Raw genomic sequence first — 27,062 nt, forward strand, 5'->3', positions numbered from 1 at the left:
TGTCCTATGATTTAAGGCAAAGACTACCTATATTGTCTGTAGTAGTAGCATAAAACAATTATGTTCCTCTGAAGCACCTTAATGTTATAGGTAACAGTATAAGCAACTATAATGCTACAAGGATAACCTTTTATTTAGGTGAAACAGCGAAGTACACCCCTTTCTACTGGCTGTGAGTGTGTTGCCCTGCAAAGTCTGAAGTCTCTACATACAGGTCCTATAGGTTTGCCACTTTTCCAAATGGCCATAGTGGGACATGTTCTGTAGAAATGTCAGACATTCCAGGACTAAACATACCTACAGCTGTGCATAGTACAGGATTACACTTATTTGCACAAATAAAAGCTCAATCTAGTTGCATTTGAATTGCTTATGCTACTTCACATAACATGTAGAAGTGTCATACATAAAATAACTGTTGTATGCAATTATTAATGAAACGTAGAATATAATAATGTCCTGTAATGTGGACATGTGCTATGTCTTGATTATTTTCGCACTGTCCCTCGCAAAGTGGGACAGGTTGTAACCCTAAAGTCCTACCTTGGCCAATTGAGAAGGTGGAAAACCTATAATAGGTATGGGGTAGCATGACCCATCCTACGGATGTGGCTACCATGACCCAATTACTCATTTGTAATGCAGGGTCTCAGTTCCCATGTATCAGCCAGATGGGAGCAGAGTGTATGCAGAACACACAAATATGATTAATTCACTGGACAGGCTGCTGATTCCATACAGTTGAATGCCATGCTGTCGCCTAATGGACAGCCATTCCCGATACTGTAGTCATGTAGTCCGATGTGATAGGCATTACAAAATGGGAGCAGATTGTAAGAGAAACACACAATTATGAATGACTCACCAGACAGGCCACTGATTCCGTACAGTCAAATGCCATGCGGTCACCTAATGGGCAGCTATTCCCTGATACTGTAGTCAGGAGTGGCCTTAGGTCAACTGGTGTCCTAGGCAGAAGGCACAATGGCACCCCCCACCACACCACCCAGTGCCCCCATCCTGGTCTACCTTTACCAAATAAATACTGGTAATGTGCCCCCACTAAAGCTGTGCCCTAGGCGGCCACTTTGTTGGTATATGCCTAAGGCCGGCTATGAGTGTAGTCATGTAGTCTGATGTGATAGGCATCACAAGGTATGCCTAAGAGGAACACACAAATAAGAATGATTCTCCGGACAGGCTTCTGATACCATACAGTTGAATGCCATGCTGTTGCCTAATAGGCAGCCATTTCCGATACTGTATTCATGTATTCCGATGTAATAGGCATCACAAGGTGGGAGCACATTGTATGAGTTACACACAAATATGATTGTGTCACTGGACAGGCTGCTGATTCCATACAGTCGAACGTGATGCTGTCGCCTAATGGGTGGCCAGTCCCGATACTGGAGTCATGTAGTACAATGTAATAGGCATCACAAGGTAATATTGTGGTCCTCTCTCACACCCAGGGGTGTGAGTGACAGATGTAAGCACCAATGCCGGTACATTTGCAAGTGCGGGATCGAGCAGGTGTAAGCGTGTTTGGCTACCAGTATGCAAGTATTGCATTGGTTAAGCAATGTAGAGGATAATCGAGCGTAAGAGGCTGTAACCAGAGGATATCATACAGTGCAGTCATTCGACAGTATAGGAATGTATCCCATCATGTAGATGTACATGTGAGTGTTTATGTCCAGCATATAGGTACATACATATATAGAGATGTATCAGGAACATACCATGTGGCAACAAAGCATTACAAATGAAAGAAACGGGAAACACCAGCAACATCTGTATTATGTAGTGGTGTTGCTCTATGTGATCACAAGACTCCCTCTGACAGACATGTGTCAGTCATACACACAAATAGTTGTACATTGGCCATATATATCACACTGTACATGTAATGTACATTAACACAACAGTACCTGTCCAATCATTACATGTTAACAGTACTCCTGCAATGTGCTGTGTGCAACATCATGATAAAGGTAAATGGGGTAACCATAGAGGGACTGGTAGTGTTTTGTGCATAATAGGGTCGTCCTCCTCACGTGTACCTGGACCATGTAGGAGTGAAGTAAATACCAGGACCGTGCATCTGAGGGACAGTGTAGTATGTTATGATGCATATTAAAAGGGTTTCATGTGTCCAGTGGGCACATGTGTGTAATGGGCAGCTATGTATAGGGAAGATGGTGTCCTAGGAGTGGAATAGCCTTATGTGTCCATAGTTGAGGGTTAGATGTTGGGGAAGGAGTGTAGGTATGGCCGTAGAGGATAGGTAGGAACACAGAAATGACAGCATACAGGGTTGGTATATGACACATGTGGGGGGGGGGTACACCCTGGATGGGGATGGGTCTTCAGCATTCAAAAGCCCATGGGAACAGTGGGACAGAGGTCTCCAGCCATGGGCAACTGCCACTGCACCTACACAGCTCCAAAGAAGGCAGTGCTGGGGACTGTCCAGGAGGGGCAGCATCACCCTGTAAATGTGACACTCCAACCTTGAACTGACATATCTGGCTTCATAAACCCTTAGGGAGCCACCTACGCAACATGTCTGGGACCGCACAACAGCAGATATGTACCTGTCTGGTCCTGCTCCCAAGGGGGACATGCTGCATCCTCAGTGGTGGTACCACCAGAAGGTGGTGCAGAGCCAACAGAGATTGATGTTAATGGCTGGGCCCCAGATGTGCTAGTGCCCAGTGCCATGGTCAGCTGCAGTGGGACAGGAGGATCTGCCGGGACCTACCAACCCAGTCAGCCTATTGTGTTGCATTTTAAACCCACATATGGCTTAGTGATAGACAACAGCATACAGGATTACCTATGACAGTATGCATAGATATCACCAGCAACCCGACAAAACAGATGGTATACATTTGCAGAGGGAGCACAACACATGCATATATACTGCATGACAACTGTACAATGTGTAGTAGATGTGTGACCGCAGCTATGAACAGTTGCCCATCATTGGCTTGTCACTGGGAATCCCACACAGTGTCAGTAATACCACTGTCTCATGTGACACATGTCCAGTCAGGGATGTGATGGCAGTAACACATCCCTATCATCATGTACTGTCTGCAATCCCCACACCATGCTTCTGCTGTGCACAGAAGTGACTTCAGTGTGTAACACAGGAAACAAATGGTTGCACACACTGACCTATTCACAGATGGTCCTACAGATGGGGTTCCCTCGTGAACAGATTACTGTCATGTATGTATTTTAACGTGCAGAATAGCCATTACCACACACACATGTTAAACAGGCAGTAGTCTCAATGCAGCATAGCTACACTTACATGCTGTAGTTGTGTGGCACATCACCCTCCTGTCATTAGGCTATTTCCCACTGTGGAAAATGATTAAGGTACATCCAGATATCATGTGCGATGCCATGTCAGAACACCACATCCAGGTACCACTCACAGCGACTGTCATGGCTAGATAATAACATGGTTCCCTAGATAGTGTACTGTGTTTATCATGTGGATGGCTATGGGAACACCATCACAGCTGTACCACATGCAATCAACTAGAAGAGGACTGCAATAGGTGCAGAGGCCATCACCTGACTATTTCCATCTGTTACTATACACATGCTGCTGCTGTGCAGGTGTACACCTTCACATCCACCAGACAGTGTGTGTGCGGAACAGGCAATGTACACCAGGGAACGGCTTGGAGACTTAACCATATGCATCATCTGCCACATGCTGCATAGTACAGGGGCAAACCCTTGACTACTCATTACTATTACATGTGCATGATGTTATTACATGTGCCACAGAGGTGGCATGTTGCAGTGCTGTAAGAACATGTGTGTAGGTGAGTGAGTGCCATCTTCAACAGATATAGTAGACATACATTAGGTGTGGCACACGTCAGTCCATGTGAACGGATGCCATTGTCACCACAATGACACTCTAATGGACATGCATTGACACCTTTGCCAGGGCAGCAAATACACAATGTAACTACTTAGTTTGCCACACCGCAGTAATGCACAGGACCTCATGCACCACCGGGGATATCTGGAGGTTCTATGGGCTAGGGCATGTGAAAGTGCTTGACAACTGTTGGTATGCTGATGAGGTTTATACTGGGAGTTACTGTGGTTGGGAGTATCAAAACCCACATGCAGACACAGGGTGCCAGTACTGTCATGCAGGTATGCATTGCTCCATGAGTGTGTAGTGTTTGGCTCTGCAAGATGGCTGTACAAGGCTGAGTGAGGGGTAATCCTTGCCATTGCGTCACCCAGCAATGGTGTGCAGTGCAGGGGTGTAGTGTCTGCAATGTCCCACACAGATGGGTAGTGCATTATCTGGCCTGACATCCTGGTTACCAATGTGTAGGGCCATAGCTTTGCAATGCATGCCATGTCTGTGTTTGATAGTCCTTCACATAAACATTGCCTGGGATGTGCATGTCCCGCAATACTGTACAGTGACATGTACAGGTGTACCTGGTTTGGCAGACATATGTAGTGTACACAGCCTGTTATACCCGATATTCCAATACTGGCCTGGTGTGGCGAAACCTGCTTATAGTGAACAGGTCAACCCTCAACTGCATGGATAGAATGGACAGGTATTCCGTGGTGTCAGTGGCATGGGTCCATACAGGGCACATGTGTACAGCATTTTCTGGCCTTAGTGGATCACATATGATGGCACCACATATGTTGCAGCCATTCAGTGTGGAACATAGCGAAGGCACAATGTCCGCATATATGTGCCTATTGTACCGCTGTACAGGGTGCCATGTCCTCTGCAGGCCACTGTGGTCACACCATGCCTACTATCTGTCCTCAATGTGCATGTTACTAGTAACATAGTGGGATATCCTAGGCAAGGTTGTATGTGCATGGCAGATGGTTGAGGGACATATATCAGGTACTAGTAGGGCTGCATACTTAGTTCATCAGCCCTTTTGCCAGATGTATGGGTATGGCTTGCCAACACAGTGCCATGGCTGACTGACAGCTGTACTCCTCGTGAGGTGGCCAATGTGTCATAATATGGATACTATATAGGAAAACTACAAAACCTGCTCCCAAACATGTCCAATGGTAAGACAATCACTGCAACCTCTACACAGGCTCTGACAGACAAACACACACTTGCCATGTCCTGTATACAAACCCCTACCATATCACACTGCAGCAACATGCATTTAGGGCACGTGCTATAGTGAATATTACAAAGCACTGTACTTGTCTCACGCAGGCAGACACACACACACACACACACACACACACACACACACAGTTGGCATGTCTGGGATTAGAACACCGACCTAACTACTTTATTACACTACAGCATTACGCAGTTACAGAACACGCTACTGAGATTACTGGAGCACAGCACTCCCAGAGGTGTATTTGTAGATGGGTGACATCATCGGCCTTGCTAACGGTGGGTATAAGAAATGTATGGAGTGTGAGCAGTATAAAGGTATTACTCAGTCCTCAGGCAAGCACACACACACACACACACACACACACACACACACACACACACACACACACACACACACACACACACACACACACGGCAAGTGTGGGACTAGAATACCGACCTAACTACTTTATTACACTACAGCATTACACAGTTACAGAATGCGCTACCAAGATTACTGGGACACAGCACTCCCAGAGGTGTATTTGTAGATGGGTGACATCATCTGCCTTGCTAATGGAGGGTATAAGAAATGTATGGAGTGTGAGCAGTATAAAGGTATTACTCAGTCCTCAGGCAAATGGGGACACACACATGGCAAATGTGGGACTAGAACACTGACCTAACTACTTTATTACACTACAGCATTACACAGTTACAGAATGCGCTATCTAGATTACTGGGACACAGCACTCCCAGAGGTGTATTTGTAGATGGGTGACATCATCAGCCTTGCTAACGGTGGGTATAAGAAATGTATGGAGTGTGAGCATTAAAAAGGTATTACTCAATCCTCGGGCAAACAGGGACACACACACACACACACACACACACACACACACACACACACACACACACACACACACACACACATGGCAAGTGTGGGACTAGAACACCGACCTAACTACTTTATTATACTACAGCATTACACAGTTACAGAACATGCTACCGAGATTATTGGGACACAGCAGTCCCAGAGGTGTATTTGTAGATGGGCGACATCATCGGCCTTGCTAACGGTGGGTATAAGAAATGTATGGAGTGTGAGCAGTATAAAGGTATTACTCAGTCCTCAGGCAAACGGGGACACACACACACAGGGAAGTGTGGGACTAGAACGCCGAGCTAACTACTTTATTGCACAACAGCATTATGCAGTTACAGAACACGCTACCAAGATTACTGGGACACAGCCCACCCAGAGGTGTATTTGTAGATGGGTGACATCATCAGCTTTGCTAATGGTGGGTATAAAAAATGTATGGAGTGTGGGCAGTCTAAAAGCAAATTAGAGTCCACCAGCAAACGGGGACAGACATACACACACAAATATGCCAATGGTGGGTACAGAACACCTGCCTATTTACAAATTACTATTACAATACTACATACTTATGAATCGCGCCACACAGACTACACATGTCAAGGCTGTCTTTACGACCATCTGGGAATGCGGACATCAACAGGGATGCTGACAGTTAAGATATACATACCTGTGAACCTGTGTGTTTAAAGTAGGAATCCATCCTGACTTGGAGTATGCCCATCTGTGGAATGAACGACTGCTACCACTATACAGGGTTACAATGGCCATGCCCATAGACAGAGGCACATAACCGACACAAGGTGGCAGTGGAAATGATCACACACGTAGTAGCACTGGGCTGTTCAGAATGCACTATGTGTCCATCTACACAAGGATATACTGGGCATGCTCATGCACTTAGTAGCACAGGAAGCATGCTCACACACTTAGTAGCACAGGGCTGGTCAGAATGCACTACTATGTGTCCATCTACACAAGGATATACTGGGCATGCTCATACTCCTAGTAGCATAGGGCTGACTGGGATGCACTCTGGTGCTAAACACAGAGGGCCACAGTAGCCATGCTATTACAGGTAGATGTAAAGGACACATTGTAATGGGCTCTGGTGTTAGTAATTGTCATTGTTAGCAGGAACGCTGCTCTACATATATTTGATGCCGCTTTTTTACACAACATTATCTGTCATTCTGGGATGACATGGCTGACAGTAGGCAGGCCTTTGTCACATATCAGATGCATCCATTAGACAAGGGAGTGTGGATATTACCCAAGTCACATCCGCCCACACAGTGCCATTCCAATGCAATGTCCTAAACAGAGGTTAACTCCCATACACCTACAGGACAACTGCATTGTTTTCTTATGCTAACCAATGCTAAATGTGTAGCGTCCATATTCACAGCTGGTCACTGTAGATCCAGCAATGGGGACTACTGACATCTGTGCAATGTGGAACACCTGGCTGATGTCTCTGTAATGCAGAATAGCACTACCACCATATACCGCAGAACCTAGCACTACCACCATATACCTCAGAACCAGACATGCAGGCCATAACACAGGTACGGACCGCTCCAGGTGGTGTACCCCCATACATAAAGGTCACTCACATGTACTGACCGGTCCCCCCACAAAAGGCATCAAAGATGAGCCATGTGCAGGACACAGTGTTACATGTTGCATTCTAGGATGTAAACTGCAGACACCACCATGCCCTCAGACCACCAACACACAACCATATATGTTGTATGACATAGACGAGTACACCACCATGTGACCCTTGACCTGTGTACTGTACGAAGTTCTACAGCAACTGTAGACAGAACACATGTACTGACACAGTTGCATCATGTGTTATGCAATGCAATGATACCACTGTCTGTGACCAGGTCAGCTGTACACATACCAGGGGCCCTCAGTACTTTCCACTATTAGCAGATGTCTGTTGCTGTACACCAGTACACACCCTCATGTACGGATATGACATACATGTACCTGCCCTGGGTATGTACATGCCACACACACAGCATACCTGTAAATAGCATAGCTGTTGTAGTCCTTTGTGCAAACAGGTGGCTACAGCCATTACACACATGCACATGGAATGTAGGTCCATGGCTGCTGAATGCTAACAGTACATAAGGTGTGATATCAATGTTGACAGAGGTAACATCCCCTCTGTACTGGTCACACATCATATCATACAACAGTCCATGTGTCATGTATGTTATTACACATATCCACCAATTGCAATGCTTACAAACATGGCCAAATGTCAGGATTGTAGGACCTACACACCTGTACATGTAGTGTTGTGCGTTCAGATAACATGCGTGTGCAATTGATGTATGCAGGTGGCATGTATCCTAGTACATCATGCAGCTAAAATGCAGCCTCCACACTGCCAACTGTATATGGTGATATGCTGAATGTACAGAAAGATGTACCACAGGTATGGACAGATGTGCTGAAATAACTAAGTGGTGGGGCATCTTTTCAGATGGATGTTTGCTGTGGACAGCACACAGGTGTGTCACAAGTGGTCCTACAATACCCTGTGTAACCAGTAAGCAATGGTTTCATTAATTGAAGGACATAACACACAACTTAGACAGTGGTCAGGGTGACAACGAAGGTAAATCACTTGACACCTGTTAATAGATATGATGTCCCTAGTGCATATATCAGCACTGTTGGCACAGGAAGCATCAGTACAGTTTGTAATGCATGCAATACTGCTGTACATCTGACATACATAACATGAGCTAGGCAGGTCTGAGATTCACAGTACTGGCATGTGTGGTTGCATGTGTGTCCATATATGTCACGTATTGTGGGGAATACATCTCAATTGTTACTCACTCTCCCATAGACTAGTGTACACATCTGTACAGACTGCAATGTAGAAAGCAGGACATAGGCAGGGGCGTGTATCTCACACATGTGAGGTATCTGTATGTGCATGACATAGGTGTATTAATTACTGGATGACACAGTGTGTGTATGTAGGGCTGACTGGTCCCTGGGGTGAGGATGTGTGTTCCCATACTGAACTGGTAAGACCCCTCCCACCATCCAGGTGATGCATTCTACTATCCGTGTTGATGTCCCCGATCTTAGGCCATACTGACTACCTGTACATGTGTATTCTCTGTGGCGCATCATGTAGGTGCACAGTACTGTAATGATGATATGCACTTAGGCAGGGATCCTCATCCCACAAGTAGCAACTGTGTGCGAGTTTGTGTTACTGTGTCGGTGAAGCAGTGAGTGTGTGTGTGTTACAGTGTCACTCAGTACATGTGTGTCAATACCTGAGTGTGTGTGTGTAGTTGTGTGTTGGCATCCTGTCATGGTAACGTGTATTACTGATTCCCATTGAGGCATCACACGTCCCACTGACCTCTACCCTTGTAATCAGCTAGACCACTCTCTTACCTCACCACTCCATGTAACTGTACCTGTGATGTCACCCTTTATGGATGTCATGTCTGTGGCCACAGTAGCTTAATACACAGCTACCATGCTCTTGGAATGGTAGACATGTTTGCTACGTGGGACATTCTCACTGGTACGTGGCAGCTACATGGTGCATGCTGGTATATTCAAACATACCTGTGAGTAGTCGACATTGACATATGGGACACTTAACTGCAAACACTGACATCCACCAGCACGTCCAATTAGACCTGAAGAAGGACAGCAGAACATCATGACCAACATGCATTTACTGTTGTTACACAAGACACATACTGTTAACAGTATTGTACACCTGTACTACATGGTATATCTGCTCCCTGTCAACAGTCATCAACATTTGTAAACTATACATATCATCCTAGTCTGTTCACCCTGTGCATCAGACCATATGAGCATGCCCCTGCACTGATGGTGTGGATGTCAGGGATGTGGCACAGGCACCATCATATGCACAGGGTGCTAATGTTTTCCGGAGGCCTAGGCTGCACCATTGGATGACATCATGTGTGTTTGGTTTGGGCCTTTGATCTAATTGGGCGTGTGTGGATATTATGTATGTGTGTGTTGTGGTGCCCTACATATGTGTCCAGTGTGTGCGTGTATGTATGCACACAGTTCTCCCATGTGTCTGGTCTACACATGGGTATTATTGGCAGCTACAGACTGTACAGGTGAGGTTTTACAGTTCACGGTGTCTGGCCATGTGACCTGTGCCTGCCAGGGGTTGCACGGGCACTACCAGACAGAGGTGCAGATTGGGTACTGTCTGATGTACTTGTCCATTGAAACCGTGCCCCAGTTGGGACCATTCCAGGCCACATGCATGTGGCCTGCTATGTTATGGTGTGGACAGTACAGTATCAGATGCACTGCTGCTGCTACCGCCACTATGGGAGCGGGCATGTGAGGTAGCTCGTACATGTAGTCTTGACACAGGTGATGTAGCAGGCCTACGTCCACATGCCTGATGCCTCACTCCTACCAGATGTTACAACACAGACAGCTCACACTCGTGGATTGCCATGCCATGGTTAAGGACTCCAACCATGTCACCCAACCATCTATCCAAAGCATCAGCAATCTGCTGTTGAGCATTTACCATTGCCTGGATGCTGTTGTTTAAAGAACGGACATCAGCCCTTTGTAGCCTCTGATTTTCTCTGTTGTGCCATTCAGCATGTGCCTGTGCCTCCATTGCAGTCTGAAACATGCATCTGGTGACACCAGCTGCTGTGCTCTGTCGTGCAGGAGCATGTTGGCCAGAGGTCTTCCTACGAGCAGCACTGGCCAAGTGCCTGTGTGGGGCACCACCAGTAGTTTGGCTGACACCATGGTGTGCAGGCAAACCTTCCATAGCCCCCACACTTTCCTGTTCCAAGCTACCACGTGCCAACTGTCCTTCCTCTATGGCCACTGGTGATGGGGTATGTGCAGGTATGGGATCTGTGTGCGGGGATGAGGTGGATATAGATGGAATGGCAACCAATGGCAGAGTTTCAGCCCCTGATAACTCTGCCTGTGTCCCAATAATCCATTCATCATCACTGCTAGAGTCTGTGGGAATACTAACATCTGATGTACCACAGGAGGGCAATGCACCTACATCACCTGTGAGGGCAGACAAGAACTGTACATTACAATCTATATAATAAACACACACACACACACACACACACACACACACACACACACACACACACACACACACACACACACACATGCACACACACACAAGCATGTGATATGACAGAAGGCATGCAACATGCATGTGATATGGCAGATGTCATGCAGTGACAATAATAGTGGTAGTTATCATACATCCCTATGTTTCGCACAACAGCATGCATGTGTCATAGCAGACGGCATGCAAATTATGCAATCATAGTAGTGGTTAGCATACATCCCTGTGTTACACCATGTAGACCAGCACAGGTTAACAGTACACCTGCCTGATATGTGGCATATGACCTTGATAATCACATGTAGTATGACATGTGATCTGCTGATGTGTGCAATGACATGCATACATGTTTATCACAATGGTGTCCTGTCAAATATACAGTGGGGCAATGCTGTTCCAATGCAGTGTTGTCTGTCCACCCTACAGATATACTGCAAATTTAGCTGATGTGCATGGCCATTGCAGGGAATCATGAGGCGTCTCTAGTGCTATACAGTGTGAGTTACAGACAGGGTTCATAGCCATGACTGTGTTCAGATACAATACATATATACTGTGGAATGTGACCCACGTCACTGAGGTGTATACACACTAAACCATGATTTGGAAGTTGTGACACAGGTCACTGATGGGTATACGGATGACACCCTTGCACATCTGTAACCATATTGCTGCAGCCTGGCAACTATGGCCAGACATGGTGACCACATTGGTACACCATGTCCTACATGACTTCTGTGTACCACACACACACACACACACACACACACACACACACACACACACACACACACACACACACACACACACCAGGAGCTAGTATGGCATTTATGTCCAACATCAGTAACAGGAATGCACTGTATCTGTGGCCTGATGTGGATACTGTACAGGTGACTGTTGTCATGTTGCAACACTCTCAAGATGTTCAAAACATCTTATGTGGTGGATTAATGTTATGCATACACAAGATGTGCACAGGCCTGTAGGATGTCTAGTGTTCCACATTTACATTATGACCATTACACAAAGGCCATGGTTGAACCATGTGTAGCCATTGTATGACAGGATGTACACACAGGCACAACATGTCTATTGTGTGTGTTGCTCCATGTCTCTGGCCATCCTCCATGACCAGATGTGTACATGTGTTGTCCAAATTATTGTGATGGGCATCTATTTCACATGTCTGTGTTGTCCCATATGACATATATTCTCCACTGACAACAGGGTTATGCAGATAAAGGGTGGTATGTGGGATATGTTTTCAGGTTAGGTAGACAGTGTAGCAGCTAGGCCAATAGATGTCATGGACATGTCAAGAGAGCACATAATATTGTGTGACATTTATAGCAGGGCTATGATCCACACCAGTGAAACCTGTGTGCTGGCCATACTCCAGCCCACTGTGTAGTACTGTTTGTATTCACCACATGTGTAGATCAGATCTGTTGTACATCCTTAAAGTGAACAGCACCTCCACCATTGCATGCACAGCTGTCAACACATCTGGCAATAAAGTTTGTGAGGATTTATGTCGGTGAGATGATTCACATAGTTTGCAAGTGTTGCACATGGGTAGTCATTGTGATGCATTGCAGGTCCAACCTGTATATTATAACAGGACCATACATTATGTGTACATTTTGTGAATGGCCACATGAAGCTAGATTTGTGCATTACGGTTCCTGATAAATAATAACACTCTCACCTGCAATGGGCTGCTGTCACAGCGGAACGACAGAGGTACCTAAATAGGAGTAACACAGCAGTATGAGCATAATCCACCCCTGTATAAAGGCTACAGGGAGCAATGTGCATAACACATACACCAGAACATTAGACTATACTATGGTGTATGCACATGTGTGCATACACAGAGTAGCATACTATAGTATGTGGCATGTGTGTATACATGCCTTGCATATGATGTTACATTACATATTGTATAGTGACACATGCAACTATATGGAATATAGTTGTTATAGTTGCAATACTGACTTACCAGGCAACTCCAGGCTCAGTGGTTGAGAGACACCCACCTCCACAATATTGGCTAAGGCTTGTGAATGTAGTTCTGCAGGTGTCCCCAGGTTGGCCAGTAGCTCCTCTGTACGTGTGATTGGGGGCTGGGTTGGTGGTCCACCACCTGTTGCACCTTGTTCCCTGGCGATTGCATTTGCATGCTGTTTTGCCCATCTAATGAGGTCTGTAGAGTGTCTGCACACCTGCTGGTATGTGTGGTTGTGGACACCCACATCATTAACCCTCCTGCGAAGTTCCATCCACAGGGCATCCCACTGCTGTGCATCCTGTGGCACATGGCTGAACAGGATATCATGATTGTCGAGTAGGTATGGGATGAGAGCCTCATCCTCCAAGTGTGTAAAAGGGGGAAGCCTTGCACTCGGCATACCTTCCTGGAAGACATAATGATGGAGACAGGTCACAGTAACTCACAGAGACATACAGAGCTACAGCTGAACATACATGTGTATCGCATTAATTCAGTTTAAATAGTTGTATTTGCAAACCTACATGACACTGACGTGTTTGTGTCACACACATGTGACACTCAATTTTCAGTGGATATTATCACCATATATGTGTGTGTGTCACCTGATTACATTGCTCATACTCCATGTGGTTGCCGTCTTGATGTGGGCATGTCTGTTTGCCTGTACTGGTGTTCCTACCTATCAGCACATGGCTGGATGTGTCCACATTAATGCAATCAACCTTGATGCAGTGTATATTTCACATACAAGGACTTACACTGCCTTAGACATGACCTGTGACCCTGCAGACATACTCACATAAGGTTTTACATGTATGTGTTCTGCCATATACATCTACATGGCACTGTACAGTGATTCAACATCCTGCCATGTATCACCTGTGTTGCACATATGATACACAAGGGACACTGGGTAGCCAGATGGTATTTGCAGGGATGGATATCAACTATAGCATGTACAGTCAAAGTCAACTAGTGGGCTATATACCATCAACCATGTATGAATCTAGGATGAAAGGTTACCTGGCAGTAGCCGACAGGCAGGTCTGTGGGGCCAGGTGGAGCAGTGCCACATTACTGATTCACAGGGTTAATGATACATATACCATACATTACCATGCGGTCATCACACCATGTCTGAGAGGGGAGCGATGTGCAGCTTTAATGGACAGGAATGCATAGTATGGCAGGACTATGACAAGTGTATGGGACAAGGATCTGTCCAGCATGTGGTAGGTGGAAGTCCATGAAGTATGTGTTCGAGATCAGGATGAGTATGTGTATCATGTCCAACATCACTGGGTTGGACATGGATTTATTCAGGGTATGCATCATGCTACATAGTGGAGATGGGGAATGGGAAGGCTGGTGTAGGCCATCTGCACACGGTCAATACCGCTTAAAGGAAATATGCGATCTGATATGGGTCACTTGAGTGTTCTGTATGGCTGGACAATGATCTCTATATTCATGAATGGCACCCTATCATTATTAGGGTTGCCACATATGACTACCTGACAGTTGTGGTGACGTAGCTATCACAGGAAAGACAACTGCCCAGCTGCATCCCTCACACACGTGTCCATTATGTTGACCACTGCCTAGGTGGTAGTTCATGGGTACAGGGTTATTAAAATAGGCATGACAATGTGAGTCAGCTATTGCTCCTAGGTCATAGTCATTTGCATACTTCAATAGGCAAATGCCTTCTGTTTGTCTGTGAGGTATGGACTACAATGAGGGGGAATAAAATTCATTAACCCTGACATACTGTAGCTGCCACTGGTGTGATGATCACGTATTATTCAGACACCTTATGTAATGTTAGTTCTGCTAGCAGTCCTGTTGCAAAACACTCTTGTGACATAGGAATGTACATCTAGTATACCGAGTATAGGTGGTACACAGTATGGGTGATGATGTCCTATGACCTGGCAAGGTTATGATATGCAGTGTGACATCAACCATACTGTCATCTACATCTGTACTGCTGATATCACTCAAGTGATCAAGGCTCATGGCCTTCCAGACCAGACTCAGCAGGGTAGTATTAAAGTACTTCCCATTATCAGTGGTGTCTCCCCTTTTGTGGGTTGTGATACCTGTTGGTGTGCACCATTTAGTGTGTACACAACCTGACATGGAGCTATGTTTTACATGATGTGTACATGGAGACCATCTTGTTTTGCCATATTTGTATGATACAACCTGTGATGTGGGCAAGTCCCATGCAGACTTGAGAGCAGCTTGTACCTGCATAGCTGTGGGTACAGGGGCCCTGTGGTGTACATGGATATATGCTTGTGTACCTGTTGGGGAGAGGGGGCCATGTGTTTATACTATCCAAGACCCTATCTGGATTGCTTATTCATGCTAAGCACTTGTTCAGGACTTGTAAACACTACGTAAGCTAATAATTACTATAGCACTCAATCTTCCTCATTACCTACAGGTAAGGGTGAACAGGTTTTGTACATACTTTTCTCACTTGCATAGAGTAATGTAGTTCTTGTACTCACTTTCCTCACTTATCTAGGTGAATGTAGTTCTATATTCAGGCATGTCCAAGAGTCAACTGCCAGTGTTCTCACCTGTCTATCTGATGAATCTGGACATCTTGAGGCAATGTACACATTGCCTCATGTACACAGACAAGCCATGTACACAGACAAGCATCTCTACCTACCACCCAACACTACAACCTGTGAGAGATGTACTCATCTAGCCAAACTGGAGGTAAAGGTTTCTCTAACCAAGCCTGACCCTCACTGCCATGTGGAGAAGGTACACAGTCGCACAACACCACACTCATCACACAAGTCTCACTGAATCTACCCCACCATTAACTGGGAAAACTACTCATGAACCAACACATTAGCTCAACGGTTTCTGGAATTCATAAACACCAATGCCCTGACTCAACATATCCACACACCCACCAGGGGCAACAATATCCTAGACCTAGTCATTACCAACATGAGTGACTGGTGCTCAACACGTGAAGCCAACTCCTCGTTAGTCTGATCAGACCATGTGCTGAACACCATTGATATCCACATCCCGCACCTATCCCCCATTAAGGGAACCACAGTATAATATGTCTACAAGGCCAACTACATGCTTCTTAGGACAGACGTGGTGGACGTCATGACACCCATGCAGATGGACAGTACTGTTACAACTGCTGAATCCTACACAAATGCAATCTATAAGCACTTACAGGAGTGCATGGCTTGTACTATCCCAAATAGAACCAGGACGCTATACTCCTAATTAACTAAACCAATCTGGTGGTCCCCTGCCATAAACATATTGTCCTACAGGAGGAAGACACTGTTGCAAATGAGAATACAATACCATGCATGGAGGTGATCCCTGGCCAGCCTCAGTAAGAAGGTGAGATCCCTTATAAGATCCTCCAAAGCTAGCTAAGAAAACTATAACACAACTAATACCAACAACAACCACAAAGCATTCTATAGCTATGTCACATATCTCGATGTCAACAACCAGATCTGTTCTGAGTTACAGCACAAAGGGATGAACATTACAGAAACATTTGATATTTGCAACATCCTGGCAGATACCTGTCAAAGCTGCACACTCTAAAGGCAATATTACAGCATCCATGGGACCGGCCAACATCCCAGGCTGCATTTTACATGAACTTCAGATTGCACTGTCTCTCCACCTATGCACCATGTTCAATAATAGCCTCACATCGGGCATAGTGCACCTTGAATGGCACACAGCAACAGTTATCCCACTCCACAAAGGTGGTGCCACAATGGACCATGGGACCTATTTCTCTATAGGCCTGTCTAGCCTGGTCTGCAAGGCTATGGTGTACTTCATGGATCACTGTCGCAGAGACATTGGGTACCTCCCAATCTTTGACCCCTCCCTGTTTGGCATTGTTAAGGCTGGACCATGCCTCCTAAACCTAGTGGACTTCTTAGAGACAGTTACCAAGGCATTAAATGAGGGTAAGGAGGTCCACACTTCCTATCTACATCTCTCATAGGCTTTCAACACCATTCCTCCTTCTGGTATTATCAACATAGCCATCCACCTGAACATTAACCCCTACTTCATGTGATGGTTTGCAAAGTGGCTCACGGACAGAACCCACAGAGTGGGAGATGCATACCCTAGGTCCGACTGTATACCAGTTACAACTGGCATCCCCCAGGGCTCAGTCCTAGGACCCCTCATGTTCAGTATATACGTCTCTGATGTAGAGACAAGCACAGGAGGGCTTTGGCTGAAAAGGTTTGCAGATGACTGCAAACTCATAATTGTTTCACCAGCTGTTACAGCACCCTCTGGAAGGGTCATACTGAGATGGATACCTGGTGTTAATATCATGGCGTCAAGCTGAATGCCTAAAAGTGCATAGTCATCCCCTTTGGATATAACTAATTACTCACGGACTACCACATAGGTGCTAGTCCCCTTGTCAAAGGAAAAACAACTTCAAAAAGATCAACACACGGCAGGTTCAGGTTAAGGCACTTTAATCTTGCAGCAAGGAGACAAAAACGTGCTAATACAGAGTTTGTCTAACTAAAATCAGGAAGTGAAGCCATTCTTATACATTTCTTACAAGACATTGCCTACTAAGCTGACTAACAAATCATAAGTTCTTACAATATCATTTCATAGCAGCTGTTTGTTCATGATTTTCTGCTGACACTGAAAAAACTTCCTAAGAAAAACAACATGGCCTTGATGACCACCGGTCAGATACAACTTCTCACTATGCAATGTTACCATTCAAGGTACTATGGCTAATTTGAGCACAAAGCAAGTACAGATTATAGTTAATTTCTTCAAGCAGTCTTTGTTCAACTGTATCTATCTTTTCTGCAGCTGTGCGTGTTTTCATAACATGAACAGAACTGATTGTTCAAGTTCAATAACATTATAAAAAACAGTATTGTTCTATTCATTATTTTCCTGACCTAGCAGATAATCACCTGCTTCTCAGTATATTTCCAAAAGGCATAAACATGAATTTTGCTGTGCTAGTAAATACTAGGTCAGAGAGCATCTTGCAGTTTCAGAAAGCATATTGCAGTTTGAAAAGCATCTTATAGTTTCATACAAAACTAAGCTGTACATAAAATAGAATGAAATGTGTTAACCCTTTTAGCTTCTAATAAGCACTAAATACATACATTAATACATATTTTTCTGACATTTCCCCCCTGTCAATACATTTTATTGTATTTTCAAAAGCATAAACAGTTTGCTTCTTTTCCTAACCTCTTCTGTTTAGGATTTGCAGTTAAGAGAGTCATTTAGTTTACACTTATGAAAGTGTTTCACTTTTCAACAATTCTTCAATTTCAGTACTTCGATACAAAGTCTCAGAAACTGACATGTCTATAAAATCTTTGATTAATCTTTTCATGCAGGGAATACCACAACAAACACACACTCCTAATAGGAGTAATCCCACACAAATGGCAATCAGGATGTTCATTAGGATGGTACCTCACCCCCCAAACAAATTCTGGAAAAAATCCGTCAGTGGGTTTGGGCCTGGTTTGGTCATGGCCGACACTTGCTGAATCACCTCAAGATGGTCATTTATCTCATGCTGGTTGTCAGGAATATACAAACAGCACTCCTCTTTTATTAAAGCGCACATACCACCTTTCACCGCTAGGGTGAAGTCGAGAGCCATGCGGTTTTGAAGCACCACAGTTCTCATATCATTCAGTTCATCAGTTACTAACTCGAGAGCAGAAAAAGTTGCGTTGCTCATTACTTTGAGAAGTTTGGACAGTTTTCTCAGCTCCCAAATCGATTTTACTGTGCCATATGCAGGAGCTATGCCTGCCCATGATATAATAGTGTCACTCAAGTCCATGTGTGCCAGTTTATCTTTGTTTTTCACGGAATTATGGTTTCTCCAGCCTGCTTCGATTCATCCCACTGGATTCTCAGGTCTCTTGATTGGATTTCCAGGTTTCTTGGTGACCTCTCTGACATTTTGAATTCTTCCCTTAGGCAAAACGGCAGTGTGTTGTATGGCCGGAACCAGGTAACCCAAAAAACAACTGCCGGACTAATTCTAGGGTATCCATTTGTATGCTTTTTTTTCCATACACAAAATAACAATTCTCCACTTTAGTATTAATATATACTTGCCCTGCATGAAACATTTTCTTATCAATGATAGATAGTTGTTTAAAAAGAGCAGGGCTATGTTGTACTTCATCAACCGTTTTGTGCATTGATTCAAAATATGAGTCATAGTTTGTATCACAAATATAACCTGCATTATTAGCTTTGGTATAACATTTGTAAGGAACAGTCACATTACAATTGTTCCAACCCACCTGAACAGTATAATTTTTGTAAAAACACACAATTCCCTTTTGTGTAATAGGCAGGTACAATGCTATTTTGTCTTGTGATTTTACAGTCGTAGTATCAAAAATCAAAATTTTCCAGGTCTCATTGACCCCTAGGGGGACAGCAGTCATTAATAATCCCCCGTATGCTGTTGGTATAGCTGTGCAAATCCAGCAATTCAAAACATTAAAAGTCTCAGCATACACATATTTAATTGCTTGGTAAGTGTTAAAGTTCGGATGCCAGTCTATGAGTAACGCAACACGTTTATTTAGTTCAGCTCGTGTGGCTGGAAAAAGGAAAGGCCACAGCAAAAAGATTACTGTTATCAATATAGTTAACAGAATGATCATGCAATACTTCTGAGGTTGTTCTGCATTTCTATTTGCTTCATATCTGGTCATTTTGTTCTTGCTGTGTAACAGTAACAAAGATTTTGTCCAGTTCAAAGTTTTTAGCCAGTTTACAGTGTGTCAGATAAATCCAGGACGCTCGCTCTGCGATCTTGACTGCAGTGGGTGTTGACAGTAGCACTTGGAACGGCCCTTCACACTTCGGTGATGTCCAATTTTTCTTTTTGATGACTTTCACCCAGACCTACGTGCCTGGGACTACTGCTGCTTCTGATGGTCTGGTTTGTTCTTTATCTGAAACAGAATTTAACTACAAAAGTTGTTTATTACTTAAAAGTCGTCTCATATATTCTGCGAGTGAACTGTCGGCCTTCTGGTCTGCAGGCATGAGAGGTTTCCACTGAGGTATACAATATGCTCTTCCAAACAATATTTCAAAAGGTGTTAACCCTTTTGCATTTGGTGCAGTTCTCATGCTCAACAGTGCCAGAGGCAGGCAGTACACCCAATTATTTTGTGTCTCACTAATTAACTTCCTATGTTTACTTTTAAAAACCCCATTATGCCTCTCTAGTAGTCCTGCAGATTGCGGATGATATGCACAATGGTTCTTCAAGGAAATTCTGAAATATCAGCTCAACTGTTGTATAGTTTGATTTACAAAGTGTGTGCCATTGTCACTGTAGATCTTTTCTGGTATGCCAAATCTAGGAATAATTTCTCTAACAAGGACTTTTGAAACAGTAGCTGCATCTGGATTTTTGGTCGGAAAAGCTTCCACCCATTTGGAAAACATATCTATAATGACAAGACAATACTTCTTATTTTCACATTTGTTCAGTTCTATGAAATCCATACAAATAGTGTGAAATGGATATGGTGGTGTAGGGAAACTCCCGTGCTTAGGCTTCAACGCCCCTTGTGCATTATGCTTATTACAAACATAACATGCCGCACACAAATTTTTAGTGTAGTTTATAAATCCATAAGTTGTGAACACTCGATTCACTAACTGTACCATCCCCCCTGTTGAGACATGGCACTGCCCATGGCTCAACAAAGCTGCATATCTAAACAAATTAGACGGCAAAATCGGTTTTCCTTCTTTGGAGATGTACAGCCCTTTCTCAAGAATTGCTCCTTGTTTTATCCATTTCTGTTTTTCTGCTTTCGTAGTAAGTGTCTGCATTGTTTTCAACATTTCTAAATGTAAAATCTCAGAAGGTTGTAATTCCTCACTCAAAAGAAATATTTCTGAAGCTGAAGCTGCCTGCTTTGCAGCTGTATCAGCTCTCGCATTACCTTTTGAAATCCTAGCCTGTTGCTTGGTATGAGCTACGCATTTACAAATAGCTACTTTCTGAGGTAACTGAATAGATTCTAACAAATCTAAAATAAACTGCGCACGATTAATCGGTTTACCAGTAGATGTTATCATTCCTCTATTCTTCCACTGTTGCGCAAAAACATGTACAGTAGAAAAAGCATACTGGCTGTCAGTAAAAATGTTTACACATTTACCCTTTGCTAAGGTACATGCCCATGTCAAGGCAATCAATTCTGCTGCTTGTGCAGATAAGTTGTGTGGTAAAGATTTTGCTTCTAAAATGTTAGTATCAGAAACTATTTTATTTTATTTTTTATTTTACATTTGTTGACCGAGCTGGTCTATCTGGATTCATGTCCTTTTTCAGTAGAGGCCCGGGGAGAAAAGCTCCAACATAGTGAGAAGACAAACAGTACATAAACATTCAGAGAAAAAAAATTAACATTAACATATGTATAAGCAAGTACAGAAGTCAAATGTAACTAAGTACTGCATATCCTACTAGGTTCTGTCCTGTGGGACCCTTTTTGCATGAGCCGTCCACATAATATGTCACCTCGGCATCATCCAAGGGAACATCCGTAAGGTCTTTTCTAGGTAGTGTCTTTTGCTCAATCTCCTGCAGGCAGCTGTGTGGTGTGCCGTCTGCAGGGGTTGGGAGCAAGGTAGACGGATTCAAAGATGTGCATTGTTCAATTGTCATATGAGGTTGGCTCAACAATATAGTCATACAGGAAAGATGCCTAGCAGGAGAAAGATATGCTACTTTTTCTTGCAGTAAGATAATCGCGACTGCATGAGGCACTCTCAATGTGAGAGGGTGGAACAACACTACTGAGGCCGAAGCCTGCACTGCCATTGCAGCTGCGACTACTGCTTGTACACAGTGGGGTAAAGACCACACCACTGGGTCCAGTTGTGATGAATAGCAAGCAATGGGGCATTGCTTGTCCCCATGCTGTTGTGTTAGCACTGATGTCATATAACCTTGCTTACAATCTACAGTTTGGAAAAAACGTTTATGATAGTTTGGTAATCATAAAACTAATGAGGATGCTATCAACTGTTTCAATTTACAGAAAGCAGATTCTGCTTCTGGTGTCCATTGTAATGAATCTTGTGCTGCCATAGGCTTCTTGTATATCAAGTTAGTCAGAGGTGCAGATTCCAAAGCATAGTTTGGAATCCAGCTCCAACAAAAATTGGTCGTACCCAGGAAGGACATCATTTCCTTCTTGGTAGTGGGTTTCGGTGCTTGTAAAATCGCTATTTTTCTGTCCTCATCTAATGTTCTGCCCTATTTGGATATTACATATCCTAGGTATCTAACTTGTTTTCTCCAAAGCTGCAATTTGTTTTTATTTACTTTATGTCCCTGGGTGGCTAAAAATTGTAACAATGCTACGGTATCCTCTTTACAATCTTGCTGGGTGGGTGCTGCCAGCAGGATGTCATCAACATAAAGTAAAATCTGACTGCCTCTTGGTGGGGTAAATCCCGTCAAGTTGCTTGCCATCTGTTGTGAGAATATTGTTGGACTTTCACAATATCCCTGTGGTAGTTACGTGTATGTATACCTTTTCCCCTGAAATGTGAATGCAAACCAATGTTAGCTGTCAGGGTGTATCGGTATCAAAAAGAACGCATTTCTGATATCTACTACAGAAAAATATTTCTGTTGGGGTTTTAAATCATTCAACAGGGTGTGTGGATCTGGTACGGTAGGTGCCCTTGGTATTACTGCGTCATTTACAGCTTGTAAATCTTGGACCATACGTCATTCTCCATTTGCTTTCCTAACAGGAGATAAGGGTGTGTTACATGGTGAATCAGGTGATTCCACCAGTACTCCTTCCTTAAGTAAAGTTGCTATGATAGGTTTGATTCCTACCTCTGCACCTTTTCTCAAGGGATACTATCTCTTTTGTGGTCTAAATGCTGACTTTGGCATAATAGTAACTGGTCCTGCTGTACGAATGACTCCTACATCTGATTTCCCTGTTGACCAGAGAGTTTCTGGTATGCTCCGTAAGGCATTCTCTTCCTCTTCTAGTAAAAGTTCTACTCAGCTGTCCTCGCTAGACTGCAAGTGTACAGCTGGGTGTGTCTGTGTTATCCAGTTTAACTTCTGTATTTGTATTCCTTGTTCTGTCAGTTCTAACTCTGTCTGTTTTTCCCATCTCGTGACTTTTTCTCCTAGGTTTGCCCATTTTACATTTTTGTCCTTAGTTAAGCTTACATGTGGTAATCAATTAGATTTATAAAGTGCAAAGAACTCCTGGGGTAATGAACAGCTAACTACACTGTTCCCTTTTATGTCCCAGTACAGATTATGTAATACTAACCTGTTTGCACGGTTTCTAAACAACTCTTGATCATATTCTTTATCAGGTCCTGGTGTGCTACAATAATACAGAGTACAGTGCAACAAATGTTGTTTATCAATGTCAAGGGAGGGGAACTTGCTGATGGCTACAATCATCAGCTCTTCGGTTACTGCCCCTGGACCAGTCGTAACCAAGTTCTGGCTGTACCAATAAAATGTTTCACCCTCCGATCGCACTGCAAAAGTATCAATTTGTCGCCATGCTTCCATACCCTGCATAGTTGGAACTCCTGCTATGCCAAATAGCTGCATAAGGTCCCTGCCAAAGAGGTTTACTGGGCATTTTGCAGAAACGACAATTTTGCTTTTCTGGGTTAATCCTGAAACAGGATCAGTTATTGCAATGTTATGGGAGAGGGGCTCCCGATACAGCTGTCCATTAGCTGCTTTAACTAATATGTAATCAGGTGCCTCTGAGTTCTCTGGCAGTTTGGAGGGATGTACCAGGGTCCGTGATGCCCCTGAGTCACACAAAAACGTGACTTCCCTCCCTTCTACCAGGAGTGTAACTTCTGGTTTTGTGTCTGCTAAATAGAGCTCCAAGCTCAATAAATCTAAGTCTAAAATTTCATTTTCTTCACTATCCGTGACTTCATGTACTTCCTCTATTTCTTCTGTCACATCCTCTACTCTCTCTATCACATTTGCATTTGTCTTTTCTCAGCTATTGTCTTCTAGTGATTCCTGGCTATTATATAGTCAGTCCTCACCCTCCTTGTCTTCCGTGGTTGCCTTCTTGATTTTCTTGCAATCCCTTGCCAAGTGTCCCTTTTTACTGCATTTAAAGCACTCCCCCCTTTTCTTTTGCCCTTCAAAGTCCTCCAATCATTGATCAGATTGTTTGTTTCCCTGGGCATTTTTCTTGCCCTTTTTCCCGGACTGTACTACATAAACCTCTGCTCCATCTTCTACAGAGAATACTTGGGCTTTCTTTTTCTTTTTGCTATTAAAATGCCTCTCGGTAGTGACTGTAGTCTACTTGTACGATTATCTACTATGTGCTTTGTAATAAAGCTGCTTATAAGCAAAATACTGCCTTTTAAAAATGCATTCTTTAACTGCTGTTCATACGGGGAATCATGTGTTTGATCTTCAGGTACCTGCATTCCGCAATGGTTATTAAAACACTCTAATAATCTAGCATAATATCTGTCAACAGTTTCACCTTCTTGTTGGATGCATTGATTAATGCAAGTCCAGTCTGCCCTAGGTTTCCATTTCTCAGAGATTCAGTCAGTAAGACCTTTCACTCTGTTGTCTAGTTCTGCGCTACTATGTGGGAGGGGTTTGTGTTCTGTATCACGGGGATTCCAGTTGCCACTGATCATGTGCCAATCTGGTCCCACGATTTGTCGGACTACTTTTTCTACTTCTTCTCCATTTAAGTTATAACTTAACCTCATGTCTTGTAGGTCTTCTAAAAATTTTCTAAAATTAACTTTTGGATGGGGAATTCCCTCAGTGGCTTTCTGGATATCTTCCGGTGTCCACGGTCTGTATACTAGGAAAGTTGGGTCTTGTCCTTCTTGTCCTGCCTGAGGATTTGGTACTTCTATTAGTGGGCACATCTCTTCCTCACTTAATGATTGTGAATTTCTATTGATTTGATACAACTCAATGTCCCCTTTTGAGTTTCCTGCCCGTGTTCGAGATCTGGTCTCGACGGGATCTCTAACAAACGGTTTTGCTTTTGCAGGAATAGCTGGATATCATGGGGGTGGACCAGCTTGTCCGCTCGCTTCATATTCTGGTAAGGGAAGCAGAGAGGGTAGAGGGGCTGATGCTATTACTAAGTTATTATCCTCTTTATCTAAAAACATTGTTTTTGAGTTATTGCTCTTTTGTTCCCTACGGTTTGCTTCCTCAATCCACCTGTGTGCCTGAGGAATCCCTAACTGACGTTGCTTTTTTACCCGACCTCTGGAATCAGTTTTAAGCTGTTTGATAAGTTTAATAAGCGAGGATTTTTCTAATTTACCATCAAATTCATACTTATTAACCCATTTTGAGTAGTATTTAACATTATCGGTACATTGTAATTGCATAAATTTCGCATCTTCATTTAACGGCGGAGTTTGGGATCTTTTCGTGCACTTATTTTCCATTTTATTCTAACCTTTGAAATGTTACGTAACCCTTCTTATTTTTACATGGTACCACAATTTTTCTTTTTCACAGTCTATCTAGAATAACTGCCTTACCTATTCTGCTTCCCTGATCTATGACAAGACTGCAATCCTCCTGTCCCTGACTTGTACAAGACAAATCCCCTGACAGACAATGCAAATCAAGTCCCTGATCTAAAACAGAAAGAGATAAATCTCACCTTACCTGAGGCTCCGTGATTGATCGTCTGGTTCGAGGTAAACCCGCCCTTCAGTCGCATATCAGAACAGTGGCTGGTCTCTTTTGGATGACAATTCAGTCGGAGGTCTTTTCAAATAAGAACCGATGTAGCTTCTTCCCCGTACGGTTTCAAGCCACCTGGTCTGTCTGATCTGGTCAGAGTGGTGGTTTCCGGTCTGAAGGACCAATCTTTCAAAGGAAAAACTTCAAAGACCAATACATGTAAGATTCAGGTTAAGGCACTTTAATTCTTGCAGCAAGGAGACAAAAACATGCATGCAAAAATACAGAGTTTGTCTAACTAAAATCAGGAAGTGAAGCCATTCTTATACTATTCTTACAAGACATTGCCTATTGAAGCTGACGTAGTAAATCACAAGTTTGCAACATTGTTTTTCACAGCAGATGTTGCTCATGATTTTCTGCTGACATGACATAACATTTCTAAATTCATGAGAAAACTTTTGAAAAATAACATGGCCTTGAAGACCAGCAGCTAGTTGCAATTATTTCTACAGTGTTGTGTTACATTTCAAGGTACTCTACTCATTCGAGCACAAAGCAATCACAGATTATAGTTCATATTCTTCAAGCAGTCTTTGTTCTACTTTATCTATCCTTCCTGCAGCTGTGTATGTTCTCATAACACAGACAGGGCTAATTGTCTAGGTTTAATAACATTATATAAAGCAGTATTGTTCTATTCATTATTTTCCTAACTTAGCAGAAAATCATCTGTTTCTCAGTTAATTTCCTAAGACATAAACAAGATTTTAGCTGCGCTGATAAAATACAAGGTCAGAAAGCATTTTCCATTAGTATGGATTTGTTCAGCATAAAGCAGAATAAATGTATTAACCCTTTTGGGCTTCTAAAAAGGCACTAATGCACACATATTAATACATATTTTTCTAACAGTAGGTTACGGAACCCTTATCTAAGTTTTTGGAGAAGTATCTGAGACCTGTGCTTATTAAAAGATACTAATACCTTCCTAAAGCAGTTATATGAATGGCCAGCTGGTCAACTTCCTACTAGTTCCTATATGGTGACAATGGACGTCGATTCATTTTT

This window comes from Protopterus annectens, chromosome 1.part1, assembly GCF_019279795.1.
Source record: "Protopterus annectens isolate FY-2018-M chromosome 1.part1, PAN1.0, whole genome shotgun sequence".
Lineage (NCBI taxonomy): Eukaryota > Metazoa > Chordata > Ceratodontiformes > Protopteridae > Protopterus > Protopterus annectens.